The sequence below is a fragment of the Cupressus sempervirens genome, chromosome 5 (genome assembly GCF_028749045.1).
Source record: "Cupressus sempervirens isolate cs-2001-9-10 chromosome 5, ASM2874904v1, whole genome shotgun sequence".
In the NCBI taxonomy this organism is placed as follows: Eukaryota; Viridiplantae; Streptophyta; class Pinopsida; order Cupressales; family Cupressaceae; genus Cupressus; species Cupressus sempervirens.
This window is the reverse complement of record NC_143122.1, coordinates 873,766,953-873,786,997: the sequence shown is the minus strand read 5'-3', so window position 1 is coordinate 873,786,997 and position 20,045 is coordinate 873,766,953. Positions and strand designations below refer to the sequence as shown.

The following is a 20,045-nucleotide window of genomic DNA, read 5'->3' as shown; positions in this document are numbered from 1 at the left end:
TTTTAAAAAATTATCAAAATTTTTTAAATTGTCAAGTCACTCATCGAAAAACTATCAAAATATTTCAAATTGTCTTTAGTCTTCATCCTTTTTCTTCAAAAAAAATGAATTCCTTATAAGAGTGTTGTGTATTGATTTAAAAAATGAAGGCAAACTTGTTTTTTATATCAAAAAAATTTATTTTAATTTTTAATTTTTGGCCAACAAGGGGCTTCAAGCAAAGCCCCTTGGCACCCAAAACAACAACCTAGCGACTTCATTCAAATCCCTTTGGCACCCAAAACGGTAGCCTAGAGGCTTTGAATGAAGCCCCTTGGCACCCAAAGTTGCTAAGAGGCTTTGAACAAAACCCCTGGCACCCAAAATGGTATATTGAGTTTCATATTTTAATATTATGAGAATTTGAGTAATGTATTTTTTGAGAATATTTGTAACTTAGATGCATCCTATCTAGTTTGTACGTAGTGGCCTTAATAAAATAGTCATTAGTTTACTTTTTCTTGATTTTACCCTTGATACTTTAGAGTTCCTCTTGCTGAAACACATAAAATATTAAAAAAAATAAAATTTCTTATATACCATCCTGAACCAAACACAAAGAAATTATGCTTTGGTAATTAACACTTCAAGTCTTCAACTTTGTAGTTAACTATGTTGGCCAATTAATTCACATACAATTATCTTCCTATATAAATGGTTGGGAATGTAGTTGTCATATTCAATAGTTCATTCTTAAAAAGACTACAAAATAGTTGAACTTCAATCTTATCCTTCGAGGCTTCTGGATCTTACAACATCGACTTCCAAGGTGGAGTTTGGAGTCTCCATCTATGTAAGCTTCAACTTACTCATCTTTGAGCATATATGTAGCCTTACGAGGATAACTTTTATTTTCACTTCATTCTTTATTTCATAGTTAAAAAGTGATGATGATTTACATTCAATAGCTCCCATCTAATATTGAAGTGCACATCTAGCATGAGAAGCATATGAATTCATTTTTAAAGCATTGTCAAAATCTAGTTTTTCGTATCCAAATTAAAGTGGCTTCAAATTTGTTTCTTCTCTTTTCCTAAGAGTCTCAACACCCTAAAACCATTAACAAGGGGAGAAATAAATGTTTATTACCTAAGCAATAGTATTAACTTGAATCAATTATTTTTAATAGCCATGCAAATGAAATATATTTTTAGAGAACAAAAAACTAATACATAATATATACATATAATACCTAAAAAGCACGATTCAATTATTCATTAGAAAGTTATATAAGCAATATGCAATTACATCTTACATAGAAAAATGATATAATGAAGGAAACATAAATCTCCTTATGAATAGGATTTATTATAGAAAAATGATATAATGAAGGAAACATAAATCTTCTTATGAATAGGATTTATTATGTTCTCCCTCCCTTTTTAATGAGAAAAGCAACAACCATCTCTATTTCTTTAATGACACACTCTTCAAAATGAATAGAAGCCTATTTAGCAAGTCTTAAGAAAAATTCACGAACCAATCCCTCACTTCCCAAATGAATTTCTATAATAGTCTCAAATCCTGTTGTATATTGATTTGCTATCAATGTTCCAAACATCTTCTCTTCATCTCTTTTCAATTGTATCGTTGGATGAAGTAAAATTCCTAACATCCTCATGCTCCCTATTTCAAATGATTCCTCTCTCTTCACAATACTCTCCACTTCTTCTAAACTTGGACCAAACCAATGCATATAGAACGATTCCACTTTCTCTTTTTCAATAGTTCCCTGCCAATAAAATTCTCCACCATTATATTACAATTTAGAAGACCTAAATCTAAATTTAAATTGAAATCCTAATCAGATGATCTGTTGAATTTGGGATCTCAGCTCCTACAAGTCAAATAAACAGCCATGGAGATTCCTAAAATCAGAACATGAATAATGCAAGATATAAACTTCGTTTACGAGTTCCTCAAATGCGTATTCAAAAAGCCGCGAAATATATCCTAATGCTCCTTGCTCCTCGTTTATTTGGGTACCTTCATTACGACCCACCATAGATATAAACATGCATCCCCCATCAATTATCTCTCTTCCTCGGCCATTTAGAAACGTTGTGAAGTCTTTGTCAAACTGTTGTAAATACGCAGACACCATTTCCTCCTCGCAATCACTTGAGACGTACACACGACGAGACCACCTCTGTTGAACACTCTCTGGAATCTGCACTTTACAATCTTGTTATGTCATAATAAGAATCTCAACATCTATGGAGAAATTGTCATTTTTACTACTCACCTGCGAAATCCAGTGGAGACTGGAAGAAGAATGACAGAAATGCAAACTTTTCTGTGGAAAGAGACGTCTGAAATGTGATCAACACACAGCCGCTGCGAAGTGAGATCTTTCGGGAGGCAACATTCGAAACAGCAAATTGAAGTCATTTGACGGAAGGTCAGTGAAATAAACCTCAAATTCTGGCAATTCTTGTTCTGATCAAAGCGAGCATTGCAGAGCTCTGACAATGGTGTCTGCTACAACAAATGTGTTTCTCCCAGTTCCACACCCGAAATCTGCTATTCTCAGTGTGTCTCCCCAACTAAACTTTAATCCCATATTGTCATAGATGCTGCGCTCCAGAATCGGTTACAAAGCTTCAATTATGTTCAGCTGTACCAGCCAATTTTTGCGAACCCAGATTTAGTGTATTAACACAGAGTTCACAGTATTTCAGGTAGAGGAAAGTAATAAAATAGTGAGAATACAGTAGGAAATACTTAATTTAATAAAGGAAGAATGATAAAGACTTACTCCAAAAGAATGGCCAAGATTAGTAAGACTGTCTTGCAAACTTGGTGTTTTGTATTAAATAGGTGCACACAAAAATAATTAAAACAAACAGGTATTATCAATTATTTATCAATTATGTACCTGCAATGGAAAAGATGGCTATCTAAATTTATGAACCTTAGTTCTGAATACGGACGGCCCCATTAAGATTGACTTTTTATATTTATGAACTTTAATTCTACTTAAACATTACTTTTTCTGTTCAAGTTTTTTGGTTTAATATTTGATATTTAAGAATGCTCTTATACAAGATTAATTAGGAAAGGGGTAATATGAATCTTTCAATTATGAGATGTTTCTTTCTAGACCATTTTAAAATATGTATATTATTTTATCAAATTAAGTTGGGAAAAATAATTCAGTTTTGACTATTTAATACTTTAAATTTGAGAATCATGGACGTCATAAAAAAAGTTGGTGGATGCTGAAATTAGACATTTCATATTATCTTCGATCTTTACTTATATGACCTGTTTGACTGCAGGATATGACTAGAAGAATATAGATTTGTTATTTTCCAATAGAAAATAGAAATACATATTTCTATTCTCTGTTTGATTAAACAAAATTAAAATTAGATTTTGAATAAGAAATTGTGAACATAAATCACACCGGTGACAGATCTGACAATACACAACCACTTCAAACTTATTGACCAGTGACCCCATCAGTGGTTTGTGCTTTGAGTTGTTCTCAATGCATTAGCAAATTAAATAATGTTTTTAGTCACATTAAGATCATAGTCCAAAATATATTATATTTTATACGAATGAGTGGAAAACAACCTTCGAGCAAGAAAATCACTATAATGAAAGCCATGAATTCTAAACAATATAACATAAGGGCACCACTTTCTTCGCTACAGTAGAATACAACTTCTACCCATGTGTTTTCAAGGGACAAAATATTTCATTCTTGTGAGGCCTCGCCCCGACCCTTCGTAGCATAGTTGATACCTTATTATCTTGATACTTATGACTCGATACGTCGAGACACTATCGGATTCACTGAACATATTATGTTATGTTATTTCATGTTGTGAGATGTTTACTTTTAGATATTTGAGTTCGTCTTTTAATGCGCTATGAACATGTATGTTGATGAAATAAGTAAATGTAGGATTAACACTTTGATTAAGAGATTTTAATGGTTAAGAATTGAGTAGGATGAGAGAAGCCCTGATTGATTTATAGATGTATGTTTTAATTTATGTGACTTCCAGATGCATATATACATATGTACATGTGATTTTATGAGACTACTAATGTGTGCAATGAGTGTGCAGGATATTTTAGCCGAGAAACCCGACGGAGGAATAGAATTGATCCCTATGTGCCATTGTGGAAACCTTGTTGTTCGTAACTTAATTTTATTGTGAGATGTATAAAAGTATCTTTCTGTCATCATAAATGTTATGTTTCGTAACTGTGTTCTTTAGTGTCACTTGACACTCGTGAATTTGCATATGCATTCCAGCATGCTAGTTAGGGTTATCTATGTAACCTTTGGACCTAAGTCAAACTAAGTTAGTGACTTTTTTGCTAATTTGGCTCTTAATCGAGTTTAGTCACCCCTATCCAGATTAGTGCTTAATCTGCTTTTTTTTTAGAGTTGTTAGATGGTCTTAATTAATTCCTAGCTTTTGTTTGGTTCCAAACCTATTCCTAACGCTTTAAAACATGAAATATTTATACCCAAAGGGTATGGGTATGGGTTGGGGGCATTTTACAACCTCTAAGCCCCTTTTATTGACTTTTGAGGTCACTCAAAAAGTCTAATTTTGCCTTTGTGCGAAAATTGCAAGTGGCTACCATGAGTTGCATTACCTCATCTCCACTTAGTGGTTAACCTTAGTATGGGTTGAGTTAGAAACTTCTAGAGTTGTAGGTGGGTGGGGGAAGTTATTGCCCTTTTTGGTAGTTGAGTTTGAGTCTTATTTAGAGGCCCTTCTTGGAGTAGTTTAGGTTGTTACCCAATCTCTACTTTTAGAGAGGAGTCTTGGAAGAGTGAAGGAAGGAAGGGAAAAACTCTACTCAAATTGTTCATTTGCCATTACCTCTTTGTGAAGGTAGGAGTTTTCATCTCCCTTGTTCAGATTTTCATGCTTGTTTCATGCTTATGCTTTGGTGTTGTTATTTGGATGCTTGTATGCATGTTGGGTATGTTGGGAAGGATTGCAACCATGTTTTTTTTGAATGTTTTCCTTTCTTGTTTATGTTTGAATTTTGAAGTTTTCTTGTATGGGTGTTTTGGCATTACTCACCCTTGGAGAGGGCAGAAGTAGCCAATTTCGGGAAAGGTCCTTTTAGTTGGACTCCAACAGTGTAGAGTCTCTTCTCAGGATGAGAAGAGGGAGAGAGGGTAGGGTGTTATGGGCCCCTACCTGTCAGCACAAACCACGTATGAGTTTTGGCATGTAAGAATGGAAGAACGAAAGTTCTTGAGTTATAGCCTCGATTGGCACCTAGTTTGGTGTTGTGTCTGACATCTCCTATTAGAAAAATTCACATTTCCCTAGTTTTGATTAATTGTGAATCCTGTTGTGGAAACCTAGTTTGAATATGCATGCTTGATTTTGTCTCTTGGTTATGCTTGGTTGTCACCCGATCAGATTTTGTTCCCTCCTTGATCTTAGCGATGTGTTGCAGAAAATGATATTGATCCCTTGATAAGGGACTAGAAGGAAATTTATTTGATTGTTGAAAATTCGAGATTGAAATCCTTTGTAATTTGTATTTTGAAACTTTGTTGTAATGGCAATGATGCCGGGTTTTCTTCCTGGTTCTTTTCTGGCTGAGCCTTTGAATTAGGTTTGCCAATAAAATGATGGTTGGGTAATATTGCTTATCATGAGATTTAATTGTAATTTTCAGTTATATAAATGCACATAAAAAATAGGATTGAAATGATGTTGATTCAATTAGGCAAAAATTTCATGTTTCTTTATATGTTGAAAACAAGAAAATCATATTATGAATGAAAGAATTTAGTTGTGTGATTATTGGAATTAAATCAATCCTTGCATTGTGGCTTAAATGGATAATTAAATCTCTTGGTTTATTAATTTGCAAGTGGTCCTATTAGATTTACTTTAAAAAAAAAACAAATAATCCCCTCTTGGTTAATATATCCACTTCTAAATTTATACTTAGAAAAATTTTGACAAAAAAAAAAGAGTTCCAAGAGAGTAAAAACTCTCTGGTTTTTGTATGGGGAGACAATTTAAATCCCCTCTTAGCAACAAAGAATCTAAAAGATTCCCTAAATATCCTTTTTGCTTTATTGAAATTATATTTAAAATTAAAAATAGTAATAGAATAAACATAAAAAAAGAAAAGAAATTATAACATACCATCTAAAATATCCAAGACTCACCTAATAAACTTTTGGCTTTAACTCCTCCATAGTGGGCGTCAGTTTTGGTTTGGCTTTTAAAAAAGTTTATGTTGAAACAAAGTCATTGTCATCATGGGCGATGACATCACCCTATCCCCTCATGGGATTTCCCAGACCTTAGGTTTGCCTTGTAATAAGGAGGATAGATTTTGTTTGAATTCTTTTTTTTTGTTTCCCCTTGCAACTGGGTCATCACCTTTATGTGATGGGGTCTGCACATGTTTAAGGCTTGGGTAGAGCGCTGTCCTTGGCCAGCGCTTGGGAAGCACTTGCCCAAGGTGTAGGTAGGGTGTGGGGAATCATGGGGGGGGGAGTTAGTAATAGGTGTTAGTGTTAGGTGTTAGGTGTTAGTATAGGTTAGTGTTAGTGTAGGTTCATTAGTATATATTTTATATGTTAGTTACTTTTTTATTTGTTAATAGTGTTAGTGAGTAGTTTAAAATTTATTAAGTTTTATAGATGTTATGTGATGTTAGTTTAGTGTAGTTTAGTAATAGTTTTTAATTAAAGTTTTAGTATGTTTTTTTAAATTCTTTTTACATTTTATAAAGTTTACATTAAAAGTTAGTTATTAATTATGTTAGATTAATTTTTATTTGTTTTAAATTTTAATATATATTTAGTAGTAATTTTACACATTTAAAGTTTTAGTAAACTTATTGTGAACTATTATCTTGTTTTATTACGTTCGTATATATTAGTCAAATAGAAAATGTTAAATTATTTTTCTTTATCAATTAGTCAAATTTAAGTGCAATTTATATTGTTAATATCTTTAGAAATGTTTAATTCTTAATAGCATTTTGGGCTTAAATAAAATTGAGATTTGAGTAAAGTTAATCAAAGTATATATAGATGTTTGGGTAGATGTGATATTTCTTTTAATTAGTTCTTGATTAGATATTTCAATTAATTTTAAACTCGAATTCATTTAATTTGTTATTTAAATAATTTTAGTATATTGCTGTGAAGTTAATGTAATAACGTAACTAATGATCGATATCAATCTAATAGCGAAAGTTCAAATCTTAACGATGTATTTCTCCATAAGTTATAAAATTAAGATGAAATGTAGAGAACCTTTACATCAACTGTAATCACAACCATATCAAACTTAGAGCATTTTAATTATTAATTTAAATATGTGTGTGTGTGTGTGTGTGTGTGTGTGTGTGGGCACGATAGTTCTCATAGGTGTCATAAAACAGTTGGTGTTGGTGGATGACGAAATTAGACATTTCATATTATCTTCATTTTAGCGGATAACTATACAAAGTTCAATCAGAAAAATAAAATCCGATAAAAGGTGAGTAGTTTTTTAGACCTTTCTTATATTCTTCCTTCTAGATTTCTTTTTCATGATAGATAAGTTCATGTGAATCATTATTTGTGAAATATGTAACTAAATTTGATTAGAAGAACTATAAAATTGAATCCTGATATCAATATCACAATTTGACTTACCAAAAAACTGTCTCTTACGTATCAATCTCATATGTTTCAACATGTAAGGATTTTGACAGTCGAAAATAGGGTTATGTTGAACCTATACAAGTTAATCTATAATCAACATTATTTTGTAGTAATAACCAATAGCACATTAGTAGATCACCCATTGAATGATAGTTTAAGAGATTGAAAGAGTTGTAAAAATCAATGAATTTTCTTCAAAAATACTGCAAAATCTTCCAACACAAGCATTTTAAGACCATTATGACACTCAAAAAAAGTTTTATAATTGTGCATTATTTTTTACATCGTTAAAAGTAGAAGATTAAATCACATTATTATGGGTTACAAGGAATCGTTTATCTTTAAAATTACAAACTCCAATTGATGCACTTCTTATAATCCTATATGGAAGGGAGCCCACCTCACGAGGTCATGGATATGAACTAGATAATGGTCCACCTACAATAGCTTGAAAGATTTGATCACATAATTAGAGTACAAGATGCTATAATGTTTGTTTTCAATATCATCATCTATTAAAAATGTCAGCTCAGTAAGGCATTGGACATAACTTATTATTAGTTCGGCCTATTCATAGGCGGAGACTAGTTTTCAATAACTATTTTGTATTAATGATTGTTTTGGTAATCATGTTGTTTTCAAAATTTTCTTTTTACACTATGGTTTAGTTGAAATTTCTTATTAAATGAAAATTTTGATTATTCTATTGCCTGTGTCCATTTTTACGGGCACTCTTTTTCATTTTCCCTCAAGCAAATTTAAGTAAAAGGAAAGTTGTGACATTTGGCAAAGGCTATGTTGAATCTTCATTTTTTTCCCATTAAATGTTATGTTTGAAGGTGCCATAATCTAATAGCTCAATTAATTAGCATTTCATTAGTAAATATTATAATTTCTTACCTTTTAAAAAAAATAATAATTAGTAGTATCCATAATCATGGTATCTTCTACTACACTTTGTTCTTAGATAGATAAGATAAATTATAATTGTCCTAAAATGGTGCTATGTAATAATTTTCTATAGATCTTGAGATATCATTATCAACATTCAACTCAAACTCTTTGACCCATGTTTCATGAGTAGTGGTTCATTGAACCCATCTCTCATGATAATGAATGGAAGTCACATGCTTCATTTCTATGAGTATCACCTATATCCAATGAGTGTCAAGTGTTTCATTCATTATCATGAAAGATGGTCTCTATGAACCACTACTCATAAAACATGGGTGAATAAATTTGATTAAAAACTACATAATTGAATACTTATAAACAATTTAACGCTGTAGAAAATTACTTATGCTATATATAGTTCACTTAAATTATTTTTTCCCCTTTCAAATTCTCATGCTTCTTTTTTCAAACTATCCCTCTCTCTTTAGAATACTCTCCATTTCTTATAAACTTAGGCCAAACCAAACCATATAGAACTAATTAAATTTCTATATTTTTAATAATACACTGCTAATAAAATTCTCTAATTCTGATTTAAAAGAAAAAAAAAATTAACCCTAAACCCATACGCTGTTGTACCTCCTATAAAACAGGTACTCTCCCTAGTAAATTTCAATCTCGTATTCAAAGCTTGAACCATGATTAACTGTACCAGCGAGTTCCCATTATTTCAGGTAGAAAACGTGAGAGTACAGTAGAAGGTACTCATTCTGGAGAAGGAAGAGTCTAAATAGTAACAGGCACAGATTTACCCAAAAAGAATGGCCAAGAACAGTAAGACTATCTTTCAAACTTGGTGTTTTGTAAGAAAATGAATGGGTATTTTTTACCTGCAATGAAGAATTGTTGACATAACTATAATCTCCATCTCCGCCCTTCATGCCCATGATCAGCTCCATTAAGATGGCTTCCTTGACTTATGAGCCTTAATTCTAAACAAGCTCAGTCAGGAAAGGGCCAATTCGTATGCCTCATCAATGACGAGATGTCTCTGCTTATAAACATTTTTATTAGGCAATTGCTGTCATATGCCGACGCTGCAGAGACTATGGACATGTTTCTCTTTCACATTTTTCATTGAAGTACAATTATAAAAAAATTGCTATCCCACAATTTGGTATCTTTTTAATAAGATAAAAGCTCCCATCTTATTTTTTAAGTTTACATATTTGAGTGTCAATGATATAAAATTCTTATATATTTTGGAGGTGGGGTTCTTGTGGACACTTATCTGAGTTTCATCCCTAAAAAAATTCAATTAGACAATTTCAAATCTTTTTTTAATAAAATAGATGCTCTTATTTTTTAGGTATTCATGATTCATATTATAAAATCTGATTTTTTAGTTAGTCACGTATATGTTCTTTTATGTTTTTGAGGCAGGGTCTTGTGGAGGCTCTTGTGGAGGCTGAGTTTTCTATTTTTAAAGGAAGATGAAGTTCTATGAAGGAAAAAATTTCAATTCAAAAATTTGGAATCTTTTATTTATTAAAACATAAGCTTATACACATTTCATATTTGATTATCAATCAAATTTGAACATAAAAATCTTTCATAAAAGTACAATCAACTAGTGAAGTTGAATGATTCTAGAGGAACCCATCAAGGATCATGTCCTAATAAGTGAAAGGCTCTGACATCACTAATTTCTGACAAATAAGGAATCTACTTAAAAATTATGCTATTAATATAAAATATTATGTATTCATCTTCAAATTTTAATGTTTCAGTTTATTCAAGCTACTTATATTAAATGCATACTTGATTTATCATCATGTAACCCAAAAAAAAAAAAAATATCATCTACAATTTATTATTCAAATACACGATAGTTGAGACATCCTTCATATTATTAACGAGATCTACTTGGAGAATGTGGAGAAGCGTTGGTTGCCGGCTAGGCTAGGGTTTTTCCCCTAGCTTGTTCTTGGTGTTTGATCTTTACTTATTTTCTGTTCTGTTTGGATTGCTAGCTACTGGACATAATTTGGGTTGGTGTTTTTGGAAATCTTTTGTAGTCAATTTTGGATTGGGGTTTTATTGTTTGCATGGCAGGGCCTGGGATTTCTTCTCCGCTGGTGAGAACAGATGGTTCTTCTCCAACTATGCATGCAATGCGATCTGAATCATTTTATTCAGGGGAGAGCTCCAAGCTGAAAAAAGTTAATGGTTGTTTTCTGCGTAGCCATGATCGCCTTGTTCTGGTTATTCCTCCAATGGCTGTAATGGAGGACATTGATTATTGGACCAAGCATGCTTTGATATGCAAATTTCTTGGAATCCGGATTTCCCTATCCGCTCTTGAGGCATGGATCTGCCGCTCATGGTAGGTGGAAGGCGATAAGGAGATTATGTTGGCAGGGAATAGTTATTTTTTTGTTGTATTCTCTTGCATGTCTAATCGAGATTGTGTTTTTGAAGGAGGCCCTTATTTCTACAACCATGTGTGGTTATTTGTCAAACCTTGGCATTTAGGCTTTAATTCTGCTGAGGATCTCCCTTCAACAGTGCCAGTTTGGGTTCGCTTGCCTCGTCTTCCCTTGGAATTTTGGCGTGAAGACATCCTTCGACAAATTGCTACTTTGTTGGGGAAGCTGGCTGCGATCACACATCAATCCCTCGATAAAAATGTTATTTCTTATGCTAGAATTTGTGTTGAAATTAATTTGAATAACCCATTACCAGATTCTTTGGAAATTTGTATGGGGGATTCTTCTTGGGTGCAGCAGTTAGATTATGAATCCCTTCCTTTTCGTTGCCGAATTTGTCATGAGTATGGTCATTTATAGTGTCAGTGCCCCCATAACTCGAGTTTCAAAGGAGTGGATGGTTCTACAGCTGGCAATGCTAGTGGTTTGGCAGATACTACAGGGAAAGGACAATCTCAAATGGCTAATACTACCAAGGGGATGAATCCGCAAGATGCTACAGGTAAGGGTAAGGCTCAAATGCAGGATAAGGATGGATTTACCCCTGTTCACCCTCGAGCTAAGGGACGTGGTCAAAAGAGGCCTTTGAAAGAAAGATTATCTGATTCAGGTTTTAACCGCTTTGAGGTGCTAGATAGTATGGTTCTAGAGGAGGGTATTCCTCCTCCTATCTCTTCTGATCTAGTTTTCCCAGATGAGAGATCTGTTCCTAATGATGCTTGTGGGGCATCCCAAGTTGTAGTATATCAAAACTGTGAGGTCCCTGTAGCTCCTGTGATAGAGGCTCTGGTGACTCCTGCAATGTTGGAGGATAATGATGTTGTTTTAGCTAACTTGGTTAAGGATGTGCTACCATCAGGTAAGGGTAAGGGTTCTCCTCTCCCCTTGGGGTTGCTGCCTCGACCCTTTAAGCAGGCTTCTTCTACTCCCCCTCTAAGGAGTGGGCGCAAAACAGACCAAGAGAAGATGAAACTCATAGGAGATATATTGATTGAGTCTAGTTCAGTGAAACCTTTGGATTCTCATTTTCCCAATTCTACCTAATGATGATTATTCTATCATGGAATGTAAGGGGGTTGAATAGCATCCCTAGACAAAAGGCTATTCATAACTTGGTGGTTGATCATAGTCCTGATGTTTTTTGTATCCAAGAGACTAAGCTCTCTGTGGAGTCTATGGTCCAACATGCCTCTAGTATTTGGTCTCGTGGCCAATGCCAGTGTGTTGGGGCAACAGGTGGTATGGGTGGTTTAGCTATATTTTGGGATCCTCAAAAAATTTCTCCTCTTGGATGGATGTCTTTTCGCTCAGCTTTCTCTATGGTAGCTTCTGCTCTAGACTCAGGAGAGGTAATCATGGTTACTAATGTGTATGCACCTGTTGATCTTGTGGGAAAGGAGGAACTTTGGGAACATATTCAATATGTTAGAAATTGTCATCCTTATCATCCTTGGGTGTTAGCAGGGGACTTCAATTCAATTTTAAGTTTGGAGGAGAAGCATGGTGGTTTGGCTAGATTGGGGCCTTCTTCTGCTCTTCTTTCAGAAACACATTTCTCTTTTGCATCTCTCTGATGTTAAGCCTTCTAATGGTCTCTATACCTGGAATAATCGTAGTACTGGTGTTGCTGCTATCTCAGAACGTCTAGATAGATTTCTTGTTTCTTGCTTCTAGGTTAGTGGCACCCTTACTATCTCTTCAGAAATTCTTGATTGGAGGGGTTCAGATCATTGGCCAATCAAATTTTTCACTATAGGGGCTTATGTTTTGAAGCATCCTCCTTTTAAGTTCCAGTTGATGTGACTTCGTGACTCCTCTCTTCATGATTTTGTTTTTTGTTGGTGGAAAGATGGTGCTCCTGCATATGGTACTGCAATGTTCTCATTTTCTAAAAGGCTTCAATATGTTAAAAGCTAGCTCAAGATATGGAATAGGGAATGCTTTGGGAACCTTCACTTTATGAAGAGGCTTGCTCAAGAAGATCTTGATGTCATCACAAGGGAGATTAGAGATCGAGGTTTCTCAGAGGATCTTGGCAAGGCTGAATCCCTTGCTTCTAGAGCTCTAGAAGAATGGGAACTTCGAGATGAAATTTATTGGAAGCAAAAGGCTAGAGTTGACTGGCTCTAGGAAGGTGATTGAAACACTACCTTTTTTCCATAAAACAGTGCAATCTCGCCGGAATCAGAGCACTATCTCTTCTTTGGTTAATTCTCAAGGTATCCAACTGAATTCCTTGCTAGCTTTGTTCCAGGAGGCTATTTGGTACTTCTCTACCCTCTTCTCTGAGGGCTCTCCTCCTACTGATAATGAAGAAAATTTTCTTTTATCTTTTATTCCTTCCCTTATCACTCAGGAAATGAATGATTATCTCATGCGTCCTATCTCTTTGGAAGAGCTAGAGGAGGTGGTCTTTGGCATGCCTAAGGGGAAGGCTCCTGGTCCTGATGGATTTCTAGTTGAATTCTTTCAGGAATTTTGGGACATCATTAATCATGATTTGTTGGAGGTGGTTAAAGAATCCTATGCTAGCAAGCAGATGCTTCGAGCTTTGAACTCTACATTCTTGACTCTTATTCCTAAGAGAGAGGGTGCTAATCAATTGGAGTTTTTTAGACCAATTGCCTTATGTAATGTGGTTTACAAATTTATTGCTAAGTTGATTGATGAGAGACTGAAAAGGTGGCTTCCCATTATTATCTTAGAAGAACAAGGTGGTTTTGTTGCTGGCATAGAAATTTTGCATGGGGTGGTTATTGCTACTGAGGCTATTCACTCTATGGCTACTTCAAGGGAGAGAGCCATGTTTGTTAAGCTAGATATGGCTAAGGCCTACGATAGAGTTAAATGGAGCTTCCTAAGGAGTATTCTTCTTTCTTTTGGATTTAGCTCTGACTAGGTGAGTTGGATTATGAGTTGTGTTACTTCTGCCTCTTTTTCTGTTCTTATTAATGGTCAACCTTCTCAACTATTTGGTGCTTCTAGAGGCCTCTACTAGGGTGACCCTCTCTCCCCATATCTATTCATCATCATGGCTGAAGGCTTGGGCAGATTCATTAAGCATCAGGTGTCCCAGAATTCTATTCAAGGCTAGCGGTGGGGTAATGGCTTACCTTCTCTTTCCCATCTTCAATTTGTTGATGATTCTGCTCTTGCTGGTCTTGCTAGGATCAAGGAAGCTGAAGCCTTTCGACATGCTTTGGACATTTATTTGGTAGCTTCAGGCCAGAAAGTTAATGAGCACAAATCTTCCATTTACTTTTTTAACACTCCTGATTCTATTCAGCACAGGATTGTTGGTATCCTACGGTTTCAGATAGGATCACTTCCTTTGACTTATCTTGGCATTCCTATTGCTGTTTTCAGGCAGCCATGTCTCTTCTGGAAAAATTTGATTACCAAGCTTCAGGATAAGGTAAATCATTGGACTCATAGATGGCTTTCTACTGCTGCCCGGGTTACTCTTCTTCAAGTTGTTATCCAAGTTCTTCCTACTTATCGAAGCATGGTTCACGCTGCACCTATTTACTTTCTCAAGGAGTTTGATGCTCTTTCTCAACAATTCCTTTAGGGTGGTAATTTGTGTAGTACTAAATGGAGCTTGGTTAATTGGGCAACTATTTGTAGGCCTAAAAAGGAGGGTGGTCTTGGTCTTCGATCTGCTCTATTGAGTAGTCAAGCTTTGGCTGCTGAACTTTATTGGCAATGGTGCTCTGGACAACATCAACTTTGGGCTCGTATTATCACTCATAAATATTTTCATGGTGCTAATCCTTGCTTTGTTTCTGCATTTCCTCTTGAAGGTCATGGCTCAATGGTTTGGCATACTTTGAAGACAGGTGCGATGTTGGTGAAGAGGGGTCTGTTCTGGATATGTAAAGGAGGTTCTCAGGCTTTGTTTTGGTCTCATGCTTGGGATGGATTCCCTTCTATTTTATCCATATACCCTCATCTTCAGCCTCTTTGTGACTCTTTTCTTGCCGTTGGATGGGAGAAAGTGGCTCATTACAAGACTCCTTATCAATTGGGACCTGTTGTTGGTTACAGATGGAAGCATTCTTCTGATTGGCCTCCTGGAGGTACAGACATGGATCGTCAGGAGCTTTCTCAAATTCTGGCCTCTAGAGAGTGTTCTTCTTTGCTTGGTCCAGATGTTTTGGCTTGGGGCGGTACCTTGTCTGGTAAATATCATGTCTCTGCTAGGTATTAGGAGATAACTCAACAATTATTTGGGGATGCTGAGGTCCCTTGGTGGAAGCAAGTTTGGAATAAAGTTTCTTGGTCCAAGTGCAATTTTTTCATGTGGCTAGTGGCTCACAACCGTTGTCTTACTTGGGATAATCTTTGTAAATGTGGATTTTAGGGCCCCTCTTATTGTGTTTTGTGTGGTAATGGAGAGGAGTCTGTCTCCCATCTGTTCTTCCCTTACTCCTATTCTACTCAGATATGACACCTTTGGTGGAGTGCTTGGAGTTGCTCTTGTCGGCATGCTTCCTCTTTGCCTGAGTTCTGGGCCCGCTTGGGTACTGCTCCCTCCAAGTCTTCTTCTCTCCATGCTGCTTGGATTGCTGGCCCATCTTTCATGCTTTGGCATATTTGGTTGGAGAGGAATCATCGCATATTCCAAGATGTTCGGCTTGGTGTTTTTCATCTTTGGTGGAAAATATCACATTCTCTTCAAAAAACTATTCTTGTGAAGTGTGAGCTTGATGGGGGTATGGATCTGATTGATCTTGCTATCTGTAATTGCCTCAATTTTCATCTACAGGATGGGGCTGCAGCTCATAGGTTTCCTTCTATGTCCAGGCAGCTTCACCATCAGAGGAAGGGTCGGGTTAACCGGGATGGGCACTGGACTCCTCCTCCCTGTGGAGTTCTAAAAATAAACACTGATGGTTCTTCCTGTGGGAATCCTGGTCCGGATGGTATTGGCAGAGTGGCTCGTTGTAGTTCTAGGGAAGTTAAATTTTTCTTCTTAGTTCATAAGGGTGATTATACTAACAATCTCATGGAAGCTCATGCTATTTTATATGCTGTGGAACAGTGTTGCTTGCGGGGATGGAGTAAGATTTTCTGTGAGTCTGATTCCCAGGTGGTAGTGAACATGATTTCTTCGCAAGAGCTTGAGGATGTTAGTTGGCAGCTGGCCACTGTTGTTAAGTAGATTCTTTTCTTCTCTTCCTCTTTTCAGTTCATTAGGTTCACGTATATTCCTCGTGAATGGAATAGAACTGCTGATTGTTTAGCCAAATGGGCTTCTAGTCATGATCCGGGTTGGAATATTAGGGATAGGAGGCAACTGTCCTTTGAGATGGTGCATTAATTTGATGATCTTGTTGCTCAGGATCGAGCTCCTTGTTGTATTCCTTTCTGTCTTAATAAATTTTTACCCCTCTTTTTGCTCAAATACACGATAGTATCATTATATCTCTTCCTAGTGATGTAAACTTAGTGCTTATTTTAGAGACTACTACCATTTTTTAAGATACTTACAAGTTAATAAGAAATTTGATAAGTACAAGAATTTATGATATATTCTCATATTAGCTTAACATTTTAAAATAGTATTTATTATTTACTATCAGAATTTAGACTTGACTAATTTGTATACTCTATTATTATCATTAGCTCTCACATTTTCTATGAATATTTATTAGAATACTTTCAAGTAATAAAATCTTGTTTTAGTTAACCTGTTTTAAAGTTTCTATTTTAATGCAAGCCAAAATAAAGATGAATTTATGAGGTTCCATACATATTGTTTTAATCTAGTGAAATGGTCTCAATGCTTCTCAAACATTCTTAAGCATTTAGTAAATTTAAATGTTTAGATACATGAGAATAAGATTTTGAATTTGAAATATGTAGAATAATAACTACCCTATTTAAGACCTTGAAGCACCTGTGGCACTCTAAAGTTCAATGAAGAGGCCCTTCTCATCCTACAAAATAATTTTAGTGGGCAAGCTAACATTGTTGTCACCCATTAAGCTTGCCTAGTCTTAAATGTTATTATTTTGTCAATCACCATTAGTACTTTTTAGTACTTGTTGAAACTAAAATGAGTAAAATAAGTCATTGAATGCCATACGTTACACATTCTAATGGTTTCCTTCATAAGTTTTTTCAAATGTATTTAAAATCATATTCCCTCAAAGCAATATCAAAATCACCAAAGGAAAACATAATGGAAATATAATAACAATTATATGGTGAGGTTTCACACAACATATTGTCCATAGTTCTTTATTCATAAATTAAATTTAAGTTACACTTAAAAATTTATAATAACAATTATATGGTGAGGTTCCAGAGTTCTTTATTCATAAATTAAATTTACGTTACACTTAAAAATTTGTGTATGGTGGCTTTATAATTATCATTAAATATCATCCTAGTTCAAGATTCTCTACATTTTTTCATACAAGATGTAATACCTGTCCCATTTCTATCATTGTAAAATTTATCATTAAACAATACTAGGCCCTCCTTTATGTGAATATGCTAGTTCTTCAATATCTTGATATATTGTTTATTTGATTTCATCGTAGTAGGGGATATTGATATTGCTTTCTTATGATGATGCTATTTCATATGCTCTTGGTTAATGATTAAGTTTATTTCCATGATGTAAATACTATGTGCTTTCATTTGATGATTATATTTATCTTTATGATGGTGGAACTCATATGTTAATAAATGATGTTATTCATATCTATAGATTTAGTTGTACTTACCCCATACTTGGATGGGTATGGTGTGCATATCTATTTAACATTTTTTACTGTCATCATTGATGTGGTTTAATGCAAGAGAGTTGTAGTCACCTGCAAGTCAAGATCTACATGATGTACCACTCCCCACCATTATATGTTTAGTCAGGTTTATATTAGTACACACTCATCTTTTATTCAGATTTACAAGCATCATGCATTGACTTCCTTGAAGTATCAGAATGAGCTTACCCTATTACAAGAATGTGAATGGTAAGAGAGGAGAGGTAATGTTCAGGTCCAAATCTCAACCTAAGCTTATTATTGTTCTAAGAAGAAAAATAGGTATCTAATTGACTACCCTCTGAATTTGTCAAGGTAATGTGAATTCAAGAGGCTAACCTTGAGCATAGTAGTCTTTTTAAGTTTAGTGGAGTTCAATTGTGTGAGTTTGGTCATATTTTTACTTGTGAAATAAATTTATTAAAATTAATTATGATATAGGAATAATTAAATCTTATGAATATTATAGTGTTAAAAACTAGAATAATGAAGTATTATTAACTAATTAAGTATCTTTAATTAATAAAAAGACTTAAATAAAATGGTAAGTGCACCAAGTTGTGGTGCCAAAAGGAGGGTTATAAGTGGCAACATTTTTTTTGAACTCAATAATGTCTAAACTTTGACAAGAATTTGAGGATAGTTACTCTCAAAATTTTAGGATATGACAAAAACCAAAGTAATAGTCCTTTGGATCTAGTTTGTAAAGTACTAATTTTTTTTAAAAAATGGATTAGTTTTAGGTCCTCAAAAAAGGGGGCCACATATAGTGGTACTATTTATTTAGAAAAAATATAACATAGTGCAAAGTGTGGACCCCCTAAAATTTTAACTTTTTTTTTGAAATACTTTAATTGCTTTGGTCAAAAGTTACCTAACACTGTGCAGTTTATCTTAGATTTTTTTGATAATTTTATAATGTTTATATTTTTTTATGAATTTTTTAATTGGACACATCCCAAAAATGTAAAATATCTATGTGCCCCCCATAGAAATGATTGAAAACTAATCTAAAATCAAAACTTCTTTTTTTCAAAGTGTGTAGAATGGAGTCTAGTTTCTACACAACTAAGTTGTTGCAAAATTTGATGAATGAGCTAAAATCTACAGCCCATTAGTAAACATTGGTTTTTAATAGAAAATGGACATGCATTCAAAAGAAATTATAGTTAAAAGGCTTGAAATAGTTCAAATAAAAAATAAATTATATGGTTATATAGCTAACCAAAGAGATCTACAATCTCATATAACCTAATTTTATCGATGCTCAACCACAAGGAAACTTGAGGTAGAGCACACAAGAAAAATCAATAATTTTTTGTATGTTTGCAGCAAAACATGTCAAAGACTAGTTTAGAGACTCCAAACCTTTGGGTTGATCCCCTAGGAAAAACCAAAACTTAGGCTTGGTAGAATCCAAAGCTTTAAATAGTGTGTGCACTCTATAGCATGTGTACTCTATTAAAGCATTTAAAATTTAGGCTTGTACTGTGCGTATGCACTTTAGTACAGACACACACTCTTAAAACCTAAATTTCAATAAAGAGGGAGAGAGGGTAGAAAATGAGAGAGATTAGAGGATGGGGAGAGAGAAGGATGTGGGATAGGGAGAGAGGGAGTGAAGGGGATGGCTGTGTGTGTGAGAGAGAGAGAGAGTAGGGGATTAGAGTGTGTGTTTGTGATAGAGAGAGTAGGGGATGGGAGTGAAGAGAGAGAGAGAAAGTGAGAGAGAGAGTAGGGAGAGAGGGAGGGAGAAAGAGAGTAGGGGGTGGGAGATAGAGACAGTGATGGGAGTGTGTGTGAGAGAGAGTAGGGGTGGTAGAGAGAGAGAGAGAGAGAGAGAGAGAGAGAGAGAGAGAGAGAGAGAGTAGGAAGTGGGAGAAAGAGAGAGAGAAGGGGATGGGAGAGAGAGAGAGCAAGAGAGAGAGTAGATGGTGGGGAGAGAGAGTTAGAGAGAGAAGAGAGAGAGAGGGGGGTGTGAGAGAGAGAGAGGTTATGGGATGGGAGAGGAGGAGAGTGAGAGAGAGAGGTAGGGGATGGGAGAGAGAGTGTGAGTATGAGAGAGAGTAGGGGGTGGGAGGGGAGAGAGAGAGGGGGAGGGAGTGTGTGTGGTGTGTGTGTGTGTGTATGTGTGTGAGAGAGAGAGAGAGTAGGGGGTGGGGAAGAGAGAGAGATTAGGGG

The 20,045-nt window shown here is 35.0% G+C and overlaps 1 pseudogene; it reads right to left on the bottom strand.

The window, feature by feature from the left end:
• Nucleotides 1-1,402: 1,402 nt before the first annotated feature.
• LOC149558712 (loganic acid O-methyltransferase-like) lies at nucleotides 1,403-9,558 on the bottom strand (annotated as a pseudogene).
• Nucleotides 9,559-20,045: the final 10,487 nt, after the last annotated feature.